At 37.8% G+C, this 17,110-nt stretch overlaps 1 long non-coding RNA gene across 1 annotated transcript in view; it reads right to left on the reverse strand.

Moving 5' to 3' along the window:
* Nucleotides 1-5,274: 5,274 nt before the first annotated feature.
* The window catches only part of LOC117151671, a 13,846-nt gene continuing 2,010 nt past the window's right edge, over nucleotides 5,275-17,110 (reverse strand). The window contains exons 2-3 of the long non-coding RNA XR_004461763.1: nucleotides 11,449-11,458; nucleotides 5,275-5,286 (exon numbers count right to left, since the gene is read on the reverse strand). This is a non-coding gene — a long non-coding RNA (uncharacterized LOC117151671). The remainder of the gene's footprint in view (nucleotides 5,287-11,448; nucleotides 11,459-17,110) is intronic.

Below are 17,110 nucleotides of genomic sequence, written 5' to 3' on the forward strand. Positions count from 1 at the left end.
TTGTATTTGCTTCGAAAGGAGAGCCTCGAGTGTAGCGTTTGACAATTTTCACGCTTACTTTTTGCCTCGTTTCTCTGTGTTTCAGACTTTCCTTACTAGTGCTTTTAATTGTACTTTTTTCTTGTGTTTGAATATTTTTAGATAGTTTCACCATTTTTGCACTTTGTATCGGAGGATCATGGAGGGCATATAACCATATGCGAATACTGTTTTCTTAATTATTTTCAATTATACTCCATTCCGTTTTTGTCATCCAGCAGTAGGAATATTAAAAGCTGGACAAAGGTCTTATATTTCGATCCCAAATTTCACTTTACACAAATTGTTGTATGTGAAAATACTTGTATATTCGATATTTTGATAGGACGGAATAACATTTCCATTACATCAAAACTAATAAAAATTAACGGGAATAATTAGCGAATTATTTGCAAAAATTAGTCTGCCTCCTACGATAAAGAATTAAACTATTATATTAATTGTTATGGAATCTATTATATTAAATGTTACCTAACATTAAAATATACACATATAATGGCACCTAAGGAAAGCACCTAAACATGAACGGTATGAAATCGATTAAATAACTATTTTTAATATAGATAGTCCACGTTTCCTTTTTCTATGTTACCTTTTTCTTATTTTCATTACCTTATCTTATCAACATCGTTTTCATTTCTGACTCCATTGTTATTACTTTAGACATCGTAAACTAATACCAGTATTTTCGTGACAAGTTCCAAAAATTGTCTTATTTCCTCAGTCCTTTCTCTATAGATCTCTTTCCCTTTAGCCACCAGCCACAAGTCTCGCAATATCGCGTTTGCGTTTATAAACTTTCCGGTCCCCGGATCCACATAAATCACAGTCGTTCGTCGTGCGCGTTTCGCGATGCTCCTCACGCGTGTATCCATCCTTCTTCATTTCTCTTCATTCGACCTTTTCTCTTCTACCCAGTTTCGCCAATTTCTCGTTTCTCTTCCCCGCAATTTCTATTCTTTCGTTCTACTTTCCCCTCTACCCTGGTTCTTCCACCGTCTGAATCCCCGATCCGAGTGGAAAGGGAAAGTCTCGATCCCCGCGGCTGTCCCGTCACGAATTCCCTTGGAATCAAATATCTGCTGTTGTTCCGCGACCAAATTTACGTAGTCTTCCTTGACTCTGCCAGCTCGATGAGTTATGATCTTCGGGAACCAGTTATTTCTACGCGATCTTTTCCTCTTGTATCCTTCGTTTCCCTTCTTTTTGCCATTCCGTTTTCCTAGTTCATGTTCAGTCCGTGGAATTGAAATGGCGCTAGATGGACACGAAGACAAATTTTTCCCAGCAAATAAATTGCATTATGTTAGCACGCGCGATTGCGCGAGTACAGCCTCTCATGATTTGCATGGATTGAGGAATAAAATATGGAGGTTTCGCGACGTTCCTAGGATTTCGACGGGAGAATATCGGCCAACGAGAGGAGAAGTAAACAGATGGATTTCTTGTTTACCGAAAATATGCTGCTCTAAGAGCAACGAGATGGCGTGTGATCGATAAATACTGCGAAGCGATTTTCGAATGAGATTCAATGGCTGCTCCTACAGTTGCTCTATATTGATGAGAACACTGTTGTAATAAGCAAATTATATAGTTATTTTTCCGTCAAGTTACCAGCTGTCTGCTCGTTGTGCCGTTATGAACATTGAAATTTCAACATCCATTAAAGATTTTAATTGAAACTTGTTCGACAGACGCGCTTTTCGCTCAAATAGTTAAGTATTGAGTATAAATTCGATCGCGTAAATCAGGTGTCTCGGGGTGTCTTCGAGGTGAAGCGATAACTCTAATCTCTCGTTATTTATCGATTCAATATTTGAGTTTAGCCTGTGAATCGAACGAAACAACGGAGGAATATGGAGGAAGAAGCGATCGTTCCCTGTTTTAATACCGGCGTTTCGACGGTCGAAACGAAAGCACTTCGCGGCCCGAATGATCTGAAACTTATTGAAACGTTGATTGAAATTACTGGTTCAGCACGTAATTAAAGCAAAGCTTATTCGATATCCAATAAATCGGAATTTACTTTTAAACGGACTCCGGCTGTTATTTTCCAATTAAAAGTGTGATTGCATTAGGTTCAAAATTTCGAACGATCCTCGCACTGATTACATAATGAAACAAAAGCGTGATATCGAAATGATTATTGTTTCATCAGGGACATCAGAGCCGAAAATCACTAGAGCTTTCTCTTATAAAATGTCGATAACTAAATCGCTTCTTTATAATATCGCGTTCTACGTATATTATAATACAGGAATATCTTAATTATTAAAACTTATTTGTAGATTTATCCGTGATTTTCGCTAAGAAAGGAGGAAAAATACCTAGAGTAAACGAAAAAAAATTCTTCAGATATTTTATTTTTGCCTCTTTAAAAACCTCAGGATTTTTAATCTCGTTTTACAAAATTCCCTCTTTACAATCCCAAATACCCTTCTATTAAATTTATAACTGAACGATCAATTTTAAAAGTGCCAAATCCATAAACCCACAAAGAGCATGGAAATTCTGACAGCCGTTCGAAAATATTCTAAACAAACGCGTTTCGGCGAGAGATTGTTGGGATTAATCGGAAGCAACATACAACGGCGTTACGTTCGTATTGTCGAGAGGATTTTGTTGACAATTTGGTTTTCAGAAAATTTGTCGCGTTCGCAAAGAAGTGTCGTGTTGACGTGTTCGTGAGGAATACCAACCATTTTCGATCATAAAGGCGGACGGGAAATTAAAATCGATTAACTGCCGTTCGAGGAGCGTGTGCGCGTGTTCGCTCGTCTCACGGTCTCTCGAGATTGGCACGCGTGCAACAACACCGTCCTTTAAACTCCTATCGTTCCGTGGCATTTTGCTGGAAAACTGGCGCACCGTGTGACGAGTGGGCGGGTACGATCGACTACGCACCTTTACCATCGTCGAGAGGTCCAATAAACTACATTCCACGCGATGAATATAAGTCTAAATTGTCCGCGTTTTCTCTATTGCTGAATGGGTTGAAGAGATCGTTGATGAGTTGAAGAGATTGATGTAGTTGATTACTTTTTATGGCATACAGAAATAAAATTCATCGAAGTTCATGGAGTTTGTAACTTTCGTCGCAGGAGAATATTCGAAAGTTTGATCTTTAGAAAGGACATCGAAGGGGAAGGAATCTATTGCAATTTATTTCAAATACTAAAGTAAAATCATTAAACCTTCATTAATCATTTGATTTTACAAATATTGAAAATATTCGATCTCTTTTCTGTAAAGTTCGTAATACGACTAAAGAAATGAGCAAATTTGCTAACTCGTAGACTAAAATACGTTTACAGTAAAAAAAAAAAAAAAATAAAAAAATATAGTACAGTATTAAAGTGATACTTAAAATTTAATTTTTCCCCTTGAGATGGCCTTGCGTTGCGTCGTAAAAGAGGGTGAAAATGTGATAACAGACGTGAATTTTTTGGTTGGTTTCCTGCATTTTGCATAAGCTCTGCATAAAACTGCTACGCAAAACATGTTTGTATGTATGTACGCGAGAATGCTGCTCATACTCTTAACTAGAAAAACAGTAACAATTCCTGTAATCTTAACTTGCAAATCAATATCGTACATTTTCAATATATCAGTGTCTGAACAATATTTGCGCAATTATAAAAAAATGTATATACCGATAATTTATTAATTTAAAATTAATTACGCTAAACTATAGATGGAAATAGAATCGAAATTTTCTGTTTGTTTCAATATCAATCATTTTTCAGTGAAAAGAATATTGTAAATTGGTATATTAGTCACTAGTTACGTCCAATAAATAAAATGTTATGTCGCATTCTTTACTTAGATTTTCTCTGTATTTTTCAACGTCTGAGTTTCACTGCAGTATTTCACGTCGAACTCTTTTATCTCGGTATAGAGCATAAAAGAACGAATTACAGCAAATTGTTCGACCGTAAGCAACGACTGTCTTGTTTTCTGTACGTCACGCTAAACGCATTAGCGACTGCTCATTGTATGACATAGAAACGCTCGAATACCTTCTTAAACGAAGCACGTGCTTGATTAAAAAATTGTACACTCGGACGTCTGTCGAGATATCCAATAAACGACAAACGATTCGATGAATGCGAATCTAAATATCGGCATTTTCTTGTTGCTCTGCTGTCCGAACCAACCTTATTTCCAGCTCGATGCGAGAAATCGATGTCAGTTAGCTTCTTTTTCTTCTTCGTTTCTTGTTTCTTCATGTCTGATGCACAATGGTCCCATTACGGTCTCTATTTATACCAAAGGTGCGCTTAAAAATGCATCCAATATGCTGTTGTCTTTTTGCCTTCTTATTTAATAAAGAATGCTGTTAACGAACCAGTGCTTCCGACTTCCTTCCTCAGAAGTTGAAGAATATCCGCTATATGTATTTAGGTCAAAACAATATATATTCTGTAGCCTTTTTAGCTCTTACAATTTAATTTCTATTATTATCCCGCCGAAAGTTGATACTTTGAAAGAATTACTAAATTTCAAATTAATCATATTCTGTTTTTGCTCATTCCCCGTTTCATTTCTTTAATATGGGAAGCCAGATCGTCGAAAACGTATCAGTGAATTAACGCGCATGACAGCGTTCCAATTTCGTTAATAATCATTGATATTAATGCGATTCTTTAATTTTAATTTAATAATGAGTAATATATATCCGGTTTCAAACGATCTAACAAAACACGGATAGCCATGTGTGGCTCGTTACAACAGTGATACTTAATACCTATTTCAATGTTAATTTGAATATTGATATCAACGGAAAATTCGATGAAACCCGCCACTCGAAATTTGTAACTTTGTGCTTTTAATTCCGTTTTAATCATCGAGCGCTATAATTGTCCGCGAATCATCGATACAAATTTTATGTGCATTTTTCGAGTAGAAACAAGTTATTCGACGAATGAGATCGATTTGATAATTGAAAATGATCGCATGCATTATCCAGGTTTGGTTGTCGACGATTTGCATTTCAATTTTTGATGATCATATTAGTCGTCTACGTGTGTGTGTTCTGTGCTATATGAACTTATCGAGGAAGGCGTAAATTCAAACATGGCGATTTAAAGGGTACAGGAAATCGAATTCAGCAGGGTATTAAACTACACAAATACTCAACATACTGCGCAGCATGATATGCATACTTGTGAATCACGGACTGCTTAATTCAGAGATTTTGGTTCTGTTTAGATTCCCGCTTTACACAATTATGAAATATGCGGTAAACTTTGCTACGTTCTATCTATCACGGGAAGGATAATTAGGGAATTCAGGTTGCATTTTAAGGAGAGTAAATTTGAATAATATAAAAAATTAAATTTTGTAGCTTCTATGTACTTTTAGCTTGTGATCATAAAAATTTCAAGTTAATCATTTAGTTAGGAACCAAGTATAGAAAGAATATTTAACGCAACGAGGGAATGGCTGAATCATCAAAAAGAAATTAAAACCCGTTATTGTTAGCCCAATATCTTACACGAGGCAGAGCTTAAACATTTCAAAAAAAGCAAGAGAAAAAGGAATGAAAGAACTTCAAACATCTTACGAAGCCGTAATTCAAGTTGAAATATTAAAAACTACTCAACTCCGCGAAGCTATGGGAAAAAATAGAGGAGTAAGAATTAAAAATCGGTGAGTTCTCGAGCCTGAGACGAGAATAAGGGAATAATGCGCGCCGCAAGTCAGCCACGGAGAGCCAAGCCGGCTTGCGGAAATCGCATTTTAAAGCGGCGACGAAAAGAAACAGCATCTGCAGCGTAAACAGGCTGGAGGGAGGGAAACACGGGGATGGAACAAGACGGGGCAAAAGGCAAGCAGAGCAGTACGTAAATCCGATATACTCACTCGCCGTCTTACCTTGCTCTCTCCTCTACCATCGTTCGCTGGGGAATAAATCCGTCTCATGATACGTGATTCTCGGCAGGATTTACTTTACGACGGATTGATGGACGGAGAAGTATCATTTTAGTACACCGTGAAAATATGACGAACAAACTGTGTCGTAGTTGTGTTTGTCAAGGAGGGGTTGTCTTCGATGCGATGGTAGAACGATCCTGACTGAGACTCGCTCGAGACTTCGCCGAGCAGATTCTTTCTGGTTTACGTGGTTAAAAGGTGTACCAAAATACGTGGAAGGGCTGTTTAAGAGAAATAAACAGCGGTCGTAGAACTAGAGTTCTATCTCTACGTCTCTCTGTGATTAAAGCAAGCAAGGAGTAGAAAATCTGTGAATTATTATCTTTAGAAATTTGTATAAATTTTACGTGATATACATGCATGTATCAAACATCGAACGTTGCAATGGTACTGACGAAATAAAGATTTTTTCCTTTCCTTAATCTCTAAATTTGCTTTGACACAACAGGGTCTGAAGGAAAAAGAATTGACACACGATGTACACGTAATGAATAAGAAACAGCAGAAGAATACAAAGACAAAAAATGTTCAAAGAATCACTTGGGAACTCTTTTGAGGGTAATATTTCAAACAGTTTCCCTCTTGGGACGATCCAGTGAAACACAAAACTTTTATGGAATCGTTTAAAGCTGTTTTGAAATCGGTATTTCGTGCTGTGTTCGACTCTTTGGTAAACATGGAGAACACAAGCAACACGCACGAGCCGCGTGCAGGACAATAGCGTGTGCTCGGTCGGCGAACAAAAGATGGAGGAAACCGCCGAAATATAAGAGATACTTCGTCGAGGGAATTTATGAAGGGAGAACCGAAGAGGAAAATTGGATAAAAGTCGTTTCCCATGAAAATTCGCTTGTCATAAAATGTTATTCGATTAGGAGGACGCGAGATGAAAAATTAGAATCAACGTTGATGACGTTGTCTAACAGTGGTATATTATTGTCTTTATCATTTATAAGTATGTGATGATAAATTTGATTTTTTGGACTCAAATTTTTGAATCTAATATTTAAACTTTGGAATCTTCATTTTGTATTTGTGAATTTCTTTATCATTTTCAATTATCACCAGAGACATTAACATATATTATATCTACTACTAGAACTCACAGTCATGTTAGTCACTTCAACTCCAACAACCGACAAGAGTCGTCACGAATTAGTCGATATATTTGATACTTATTAACTCGGTAACGATCTCGTTCAAATAACGAAGAAGCGTGTTAACATGGACATCTGCCAAGATCTTGAGAATTGGCGATGAAAAGCAGTCAGCGTAACCCAATCTTCGACTTTTAGCGTCTTGTTTAATTATATTTTCCCCTCTAGAAAGAAACGTTTGCTAGGTCGTTCGGTCGTTTACTAAAAGTACGCACGATATTAGGACACGGAAGTTCATTTAGATAAGATTGCTGAATTACGCTCCATTCGACTACCAGTTCTATCTGTAGGGTGGTAGTTTCCGATTTTATCGCGGTCAAAGCAAAGAATCGTATTTTTTCACGAGTGGCGGCTCTAACTGCCTTATACGATGAAAGCAGAGAAAAAAACGCAATTTTGGTCGTGTATAATATCACGGAGCGAGGCGTACATTTTCTGTCACAATTTACCATACGTTTAAAGATAAGCAAATGAATTTACCACTATGAGATGGAATTCGGTTTTCTCGAGATTCGACGTATTGTAGTTAAATATGATTTATTACAATGTTAGAAATGTGATGTAAAATTTTCAGAAGAAGACTGTGGAACTGATTTTTTATTTTTTTTTATTATTTGTGTATGAAGTTTTGGTATGAGATATGATAAATGCTGTTATTCATTAAGAAAATTGTGAATTCTCGTTATATTAAAATATTTTTAAACGACGCGACGTTCGGATGAATTTATGACAGATAAAAGCTCATGTGTTGAAATATTTCAAGCAAAAATTATGTAGATTAAAATTGGTGCTAATATCGAATTGTACTCTCTATAGTATAGTTCAGTGTATTTATTTTCTAAGGAAACTTTAGTATGCCCACCACGTGCGAAATAATCCCGAAGTTCCAGATAACTATTTGTATCGAATGTAACGTTATATCGTAGTGTTGGATTACTGTCTGATCAATTATGGATCGTTATTGTTGAACGTATTCGAGTACGAATTTATTACTACGTTAATTAAGAATTAATAGGTACTGGATTGATGAAATCAAAAAAGTTAATTTGAAACCGAGAAATGCAATTTAAAATAAAATCGGCGGTGACTGTGTGTGTGTGGATGTGTGTGCATGCGTGCGTGCGTGTATATGGAGTGCGACTGTGCAGCCAATGAAAAACGGAAGACAGTCTTCAATTGCCATGTGAGAAAAAGAGACCTGTGTTGAAATATCCCTTCTTATTATTATATTTATATTATTTTGAAATTTTTTCTGATTATTCCTTTATCGTGAAATACCGATCATACCTACATATAATCATCATACTTTGTACGAAAAGCTGCTGCTGACCTAGTCGTTCCGCAATACCGCGAGTGATTTCAATAGCAGCATTTACAGTGACGTTTGAACTTACTATCTACACACATATGCATTCGTAATGAAATTATTTCCTTATCGATTCAACGCGTTTACGTTTCAATTTATGGCGTCCCAGACATATTCTGTTCGGATAAGAATCTGTAATTTAATTTGGATTTTATTATCTATTACTTCAACGAAAAGGAAATTCTCGTCTTTTTCAATTTCATAAGAAAAAAGTATCGTAATACAGGACCTAATACACGAACGTCGCAGCTTTTTACAAGTTCAAATTGTGAAATATTGCTTTCCGACTTGGTCATCTTTACGAAACTTGCACTCGATATTATAATTGTATCGGACGAAAATTAAATCCGGTCTTTTATTAAGCCGAACTAATCTTTCAGTTTGCCTGGGTTCCCCCCGTTCCTTTGTTACCATAATGTATCCCGATTTTCTCGTATCGAAGTCCCTTCTCATTATTTCTGTTGTATCTTTAAACACACCGGCTCTCATTAGAGAATGATATCGCGTTTTCACGCGCGAAATCCGAGAAAGCCAACTTTTCTCTGTAATGCCTACATTAAAGTTCACAATTTCCTCCATCGTTTCAATTACGTTACGTTCCGGACATATTAATTACGACCTATTTCGAACGTTCCCAGCGATCGTGGAGATATCACCGCGGAATAGAATCGTTTCGTTCTTCCAATATCCTTTTTGTTTTAATATCCAGTTTCATTCTTCCTTTGATACGAGATATATTTTTTCAGCGAGACCTCTTTTGCTCTCCTATTTCTTTCGCAAACATAAAAGTAGTCTCTCTTAAGACTTTGTCGAAATTTTATCGATATTACTAAGCTTTTCTCTCACATTTTTACTTCTGCTCTTTTTCGTTTCGGTTTCGTTGCTTCTTCCTGTCGCGTGTAAAATAATACCGCGTTTTGCCCTCGGTGTCGAGGATATTTTTCTGGAACATCTTTTCATGGACGAGTCCTTTGTTTCTCTCTTCGTCGCAATTCCCTTGTTGCAAAAATAGTACATCGTAGACGTGGCCTCTCGTCGATCTTTGTTTTCAGGGAGTTGATGGAAATTCTGTTGCACCGTGTCATCTTGGTATTTTACGATATATTGCGTTTTCATTTTTATCTTCGTTACTCATCGCTAATCTCTTTTTGACAAAAAAAACCTACTTCCATTGTTGAAAACATCGCTACTATAAATTTAAATACCAGGTTTTATCATCGCTGCTTCGTTATTTACATTTTTGCTAGATATTCTTGCGAGTCCTTTACGCATTCATAACATAGATATACAAGTGTCCCAGCTACTTTTCTTACTATTCGCAGCTTTCCACCTTTACGTGGCACCAGTAGTCTCCTGAGGGGAAGGATGGAGGGTGGTTATAACAAGAAGGGGAATGTAGGGGGCGATTGTAAAAAGCTATACGAGGTAGAAGGAGGGGTGGAGTCCTCTCATTTGAATACTTAGATTGGAAGGGTCGCCAAGGGGGTTGGCGGTTCGCCGGAAAAGGGGGTGGATGGTGGTAGGCGGAGGTAGGTGAAGCCGGGCGCAACCTGGGGCCGCTTAATCGCGTTTTCCGTGAAATTTATGAGATCTGAACCGATAAGGTGGGAAATAAGAGCGAGCCCCGGAGAAAGAAGGGAAAAGATTGGAGAAAAAAGAGGAGGAAGGAGAGAAAAGAGGTTGGGGCAGGTGGAGGATCGTGGCAAGAGTATAACGGCCTGCTTTAATACGTGGAATGCCTGTGATTTTGAAGTAGATAAGGGGAAGCCTGGCACAAGCACGGGGATGCTTTCGACTGTTTTTCGCAGATACGTACCGCGGATACGAGATCTCGCAGATGGGTTATTGATGTAAGTGTTATTGGGCACGAAGTTACACGGAGCTTCCGGAAGCCCTCAAATGAAACCGGGAATTGCAGTTTCCCGCCGCTTTTAGTTTCTCCTTTTGCTCTTGGATCCTCGAGGTCTGATTGGATCCTGCGAGCTGGGAAGATATCGTGTGGGTAACGAAGCATCGTATTCAAGGTGGGCCGATGCAGTTGGATAGCTTCTTTATCTTTTTGCGATTATGGGTGGGTATTTCGAGAAAATGCGATTCGGGCGATGGTCTCCGTTGAACCGTAGAACATATTTTCTTAAACCTTGTATTTTGGCTCGAGATTTTGTCACGATTTCGAGAAGTTTGGATTTTTCTCTTGGAAACAGCATGGTATTTGCTTTTCTTAACTTTGAAGATTTCATGTTGCGAATATTTAATTTGATAAATACTTTTATCATAAAAACAATCGATAAAGTTATATTGGTATGCAATTAAATTTAAAGATCTATCAACCAAATAATCACCGAAATCGCTTCTACCCGCACGAGGATAGGGCGATTATAGTTAATCGTCATTCAACACTGGTCGCTTTTTATTTCTTTATTACGGCCGTTTAATCTTCACGGACAATGATATCACGTGACAAAAAGGTAACAGTTTATCTACCCTTGGCGTTGTTTTTCCATCATCAGTCTACCACCATGGCAGAGAAGTGATATCGATAGATAGACTTGACCGGTTTTTTTGCCGTTTCCACCGGAAAAATCGAGAGGCTGCGCGGAGAAGCAGCTGATAAGGACGACTCATTGGTCTCAGGATAGACAGACCGCTGTCATTTGTCAGACCATCTTTCTTTGAAAGGAGGAACGTGGTTAGATCTTACCTCCTCGAGCTTCTGATTCGATTGAGCCGACTCAACATATCAGCATTTCTACAATTTATTTTAGCCACCCTTCCGTGCTTTTGTCTAATCCGCGACAGTTGAACAGAAGTGGTCGATGTCGATAATGATGGAGCTTGCATTTTATCGATTTTAGCTCATGCGCGCTCAGTATTTTAACTTTAACATATAACGCATGGAATATTGATACAGATATCGGCACCAAGAATTCTAATTTAAATTATTTACACCCATTGCCAACTATTTTCACGATTTTGACATAATTATTCAATCAGCTATAATAGAATATCTATAAACCCGAAGGAGGCACATTTTCAATATATTCTCGAAAATTAAATTAAGCTGAAATAGAATTGAAATTAAATTTCAATTAAATCATATGAAATACAGATAGGACTTCGTTTCTAATTGTCATTTGTCCAATATATTAAATTCATATCACAAGATGATCTATACTATCTGGTATTTCGAGCGTGTTCGATAAAAAAGAAACATTTACTGGAGATCGAATTGACGCGACAAGAGAAACCGTTCACGTGTTCGTCATACCAGCCAGCTGAGCTGTTGTTGGCATTGAAAAATTCAGCTCTCGAAAATCTTTCCTGTGCACGTGTACATTCGCACGCTCGCGCCGAATTCCCTAGAACGTAGTTTTTCGGTGGATGGGGAAAAAGCCGTCGGGAAGAACGCATCGTTGGAAAATACACAGTCGAATCAAGATAAAGTGGATGTGAAGATGGCCAGACGGCACGACGGCGTTTGGATAAAAACGATATCTGTGTTCGTACAAAGTGTAATCCGCGTACGAGAATGATGCGAACTCGTCTGTCTGTGTATGTACAGCTTACGATTAAAAAAAGAAACGAGGTGGTTACAACGATGGATTTGTTGAGATGAAATCAAATGAAACATCAGAGTTCGATGATGGAATACGTCCCACTGATATCAAGAGACAAGTTCTTCGTACGACAATTTTTTATCGTTGGAATTCTGTTCCTTCTGGATTCGGCTACCTCTCGCAAGCCTCAAACAGCGTTAGACGAAGCAGTGTTAAATGTAACTGTGCCAAATGTAACAGTGTGAATTGTAACTTCTCAGTACTTAGACAAATTTTTTATTCTAGAGTTTGAGCAAATTAAATTGCGTTGTTATATTTTTACGAAAATATCTCATAATTTGTCAGTAATAATAATAATGATACATAATGCAGAATAATACAAAAGAGGTAGTATTCACCGCTATTACGTATATTTCATTTTAAACTCTATCTATTTTTATTTTTGATACGAATCGAACACTTCCTACGTAAATCAAAGGTAAACACAATTCAGATTTATTTTCGTCCTTCATGATATAATAATTATTTTCCGCATTCGAGTGCGAATACATCCTTCTTAAACGATAAAAAATTGAAGTCGTGTGTTTACGTTCACGTCAATAGAGCATGTTACGTGCATCAGGATTTTTCTATAAATAACTTCATGAATATTCTATACACCGTAGCATGCATAAATAACATGTTTTCATTAATGTTTGCTACGTGAACAGACAATATTAAAAATTCGACCAGTATGATTATCTTTTTTTCAATGTTCTCGTTACGAACGATAAAACGTTTTAACTAACTTTTTTGTTACTTCCAATAACGTGAGAAACAACTGAATATATTCGCTTAAATTGGGTATATCTCAGCTTAGGACGATAAAATACGAACAAAGCAAGGAAGAAACCGAGACATATAGTACGATTTCCACTTTACGGTTTCAAAATCTGGGAACCCAAATAAAGAAAAAGGGAAAGAAATAAGAGACGAAAGTTAGGAAAAGTAAAAGGGTTCTCATTCGCACAGCCGAATCCACACTTTAAAGCTTCGCAAGTTGCCGCGTGCAAAATGTTTCTCGCGAAACCACGGTGGAAGAAAAGCGAGAAAAGAAGCAGGGTCCTTGGCCAGGACACCGTGTATATGCAAATGCTGAACACGCGCTCGCTTCCACAGTAAACTTTCGTATCTCTGAGAGAGTCGCGAGGCTATGCATGTGCATGTGCGCCTTATCTCGGATTTCGTTCGGACTTCCTACCGCGATGTTGGCGGAAACGTGAATACCGGGGAAACTAACGAAACAATCGATCCTTTTTCTTCCTTTCGATCGCATAATCGGATGCAAAAAGGATCATGCATTTCTGACGATTGCCGGATATATCCCAGCTCTAGTCACCTTTTAAGCCGAATCGGAATCGGCTCGCGATCTGAAAGTCGCGATGAAATTCTGAAAACGAGAATATTCGATTACGGTGCCGCATCTTTCCTCACTTGTTGTCAATTAAAGATTTCTATTTGCGTGCACCGTAGATAGTCCTTAGATCGATCGACATTATTTTTTTAATTTTTTGCTTTTTGTTACTCTTTGTCCGAAAATTAAATTTGATCCGGGCAACGAGAAATTTTGTATGATGATCAATGTGTAGTAAGAGTGTCGAGACTTTACAGAAGAACGATTTTCAGGCGAGCTAATGGGAATATTAGTGTTTCTAGAAAGTTGAAATAGATTAGTCTTGAAGAGAAACGGTAAAAATTAGTCAATCTATTTGCGCCAATACTTAAGATTTTAAGTAGTAATTGAACTCTTCTCAAGGGAATAGTTTCATTGCGTCTATAATATCAGACATCGAACAAATATCTAGCAACAAGATTTTGAAGTCTTTCAGTTAGTCATTAATTAACTTTACAAGCTAAGTTTCCAGCACCGCCTAAGCTTCATTTGGTTTTGGTAAGCGATCCGGTTTAACTTATACTTGAAGTTCAGATTATTTTAATTAGTTTCTGTTATGTGTATACCTTCCTAATTTCAAATATTCATTAATTAATTTTGTTAGTATTCCTAGTAGTAGTATAAAAGTTTGTCTATATTTTGAAAAGACGATTTCTATTTTAAGAAATGAATTTTAAAGAAATTATTGGTATTTATTTTTCCTTAAAAAAATTCAATCCGTTTTCTATGTATGGACCTGGACACTAGTTCACTTAGTGTCGTCAACATATTCGTTGTTACAATTATGTCTTGAAGAAAGACTGTCTATATTGGATAACGAAGAATATTTATTGACAGAACTGATCAATACATCGGCTAGATCTGCCAAATATTCAATTTTCATTTGAAGTTAAACGGATTGAGACGTTATACGTACGTTCGGATGTGTCTTAAAATCGAATCTAAATCTCATTAAAATATATAGAGTCGATTTTGATATTAATTTTAATTAAGTTTAGTTAATTAAATATTAAGCTTAATTAATACAAAATTCAGTCAAAAAATCTTTCTGTACGTATTTAGCGAAGATCGAGGCAAAATTGAAATACAAGTCGATTATTAATAATGCAGAGAGAGAAAGTGCGAAAAAACGAGAAGGAGAGGAAGATAGAAACAGAAAGAGAGGGAGGGCGTGAGAGAGATAGAGACAGAGAGAAATAGATAGGTAGGTAGATAGACAAATAGAGAGAGAGAGAGAGAGAGAGAGAGAGAGAGAGAGAGAGAGAGAGAGAGAGAGAGAGAGAGAGAGAGAGAGAGAGAGAGAGAGAGAGAGAGAGAGAGAGAGAGAGAGAGAGAGAGAGAGAGAGAGAGAGAGAGAGAGAGAGAGAGAGAGAGAGAGAGAGAGAGAGAGAGAGAGAGAGAGAGAGAGAGAGAGAGAGAGAGAGAGAGAGAGAGAGAGAGAGAGAGAGAGAGAGAGAGAGAGAGAGAGAGAGAGAGAGAGAGAGAGAGAGAGAGAGAGAGAGAGAGAGAGAGAGAGAGAGAGAGAGAGAGAGAGAGAGAGAGAGAGAGAGAGAGAGAGAGAGAGAGAGAGAGAGAGAGAGAGAGAGAGAGAGAGAGAGAGAGAGAGAGAGAGAGAGAGAGAGAGAGAGAGAGAGAGAGAGAGAGAGAGAGAGAGAGAGAGAGAGAGAGAGAGAGAGAGAGAGAGAGAGAGAGAGAGAGAGAGAGAGAGAGAGAGAGAGAGAGAGAGAGAGAGAGAGAGAGAGAGAGAGAGAGAGAGAGAGAGAGAGAGAGAGAGAGAGAGAGAGAGAAAGAGAGAAACGGTGCCATAGGAAGTTGAATAACTAAAGTTGAAATAACAAGGTTGCCCGTCACACGGCGGACACGTTTACACGTGAAAATATTTCACACGCTCGATTGCCTATTGCTTCCGTAACAGCGATATTTTCAGGAGGATACATGTGCGTTGGCACGCACGCTTACGAGCGAGCACGATATAGTCGGCCCGTCTCGTCGCGAACCCCGCTCTCCTTCGAGCGGAAAATTGACATAAACTGTTGCTTCTGCTACTCCTTCACGCTTCTCTCTGTTCAAAGCACCGCGCCGCGTCGTGCATGTCGTCGGTACTCGGTATAGACTTTCGTTGCAGCCGTTCCATGCGTTAGAACACACCGTCAGTCGTATTCACAACGTGAGAACAGCTTTTCAGATTTACTACCTTCTTTATACGCTTGACAAACGCTTGTCAAAACGCAAGAAAGCTCTTTAATGCCGTGATAATAACTCATTGACAACGACCTGTTCGGAGAAGTCGGAGAAGTTGTTGCGAAGAAGTTGTTAATTAAAACAACTACATTCCTTTGGATTGGTAGCAACGTTTCAAAGGTAATACGATACAGCCTTTGTAGGAATTTACCTTTGAATCTGAGTTTTGGGAATTTTGGCAGGATTTAATTGTTAAATGTGATTACTTATTCGTCATAGCGACGCCATGGTAATTCGAGCTTAATTTTATTTTGTAATATGATTTGTAAGATATACGATTACACATATTGAAATAGTAAGATTTTCATATAAGAATAAAGTGAATATAACGCATACGATTTATTAAAGAAAAATGCTTATTATTATAGTGTGGATTAAGTAGATTTTAAATAATTGTTTCTTCGTTCTATTATCACTAACTGCGTGAGGTATAATTATTTTTAAAGACACACATTATTCCTCCTGTAAGCGATAAATCTAAGTTAAATAGAACCAGACGTGGCAAGTCAGCGATTTCTTGCAGTAATATCAAAGCAAAAACTTTTGGCACACCGCGCTTCCACCTCTTCCTAAATAAAGCTCAAATTTAGCGAAAGCTGATAAATTCATATTACAATTGGTTAATATGATAGTGTAGTCATAGAATGCATCAACGATTGCATCAACTAAAGAGTTACATAAAAAGTATCATATTCGTTTTGCAATAAGTAATCGACCAAAAATGATCAATCACATACCGATATAAATATAGATATTAATCGTCGAAGCGTATAAAAATTATTAGAAAAACACATCGAACGTGAATGAGTATATACGAGCTGGCTTCACAGAGCTTCATTCTTTCTTTCGTCAGGTCGGGAATGCAAAAATTGTTTCACGCCGCGCTATTGGTTTTATATCATACTGGATACGCACGAGAATATAGCTATTTGTTACAGCATGCATTTGTTACAATATTTGCACAATTCTTTCTATCAACAGATCCCGTTTGGAAAAGCCTCGAATGCGACGCCGTGAGAAATAAAAATCTTTCTTTCTGCTACTTGCAACGCACGGTACATTGTGCTCCTGCACACTATTTGATAATTCGCGCGCACGTCGTTGAAGGCGTTTTATGAATTGCATAAACAATTTGAGAACGCGCGCTGTGTGTGAAAAATTTCGTCCGGAATATTCTGTTTAGGGTAATGTACTTACGAAATATAGAGATAAAACAATCATTTTTTTTTTAACGTGGAGGAAATCCGCACAGACACCAGGCCGCTTCTGGGGAAAACGGTGTGGTAGTGCCGGACTCCAACCAACTAAAACCTACACGATGACCGTCCCGGCTGCGATCGAGAGAGGTCCGGGAATCGGTGCGAGCGACACCCCCCCCCCC

Source organism: Bombus impatiens, unplaced genomic scaffold, assembly GCF_000188095.3.
Source record: "Bombus impatiens unplaced genomic scaffold, BIMP_2.2 scf_0023, whole genome shotgun sequence".
Taxonomy (NCBI): Eukaryota; Metazoa; Arthropoda; class Insecta; order Hymenoptera; family Apidae; genus Bombus; species Bombus impatiens.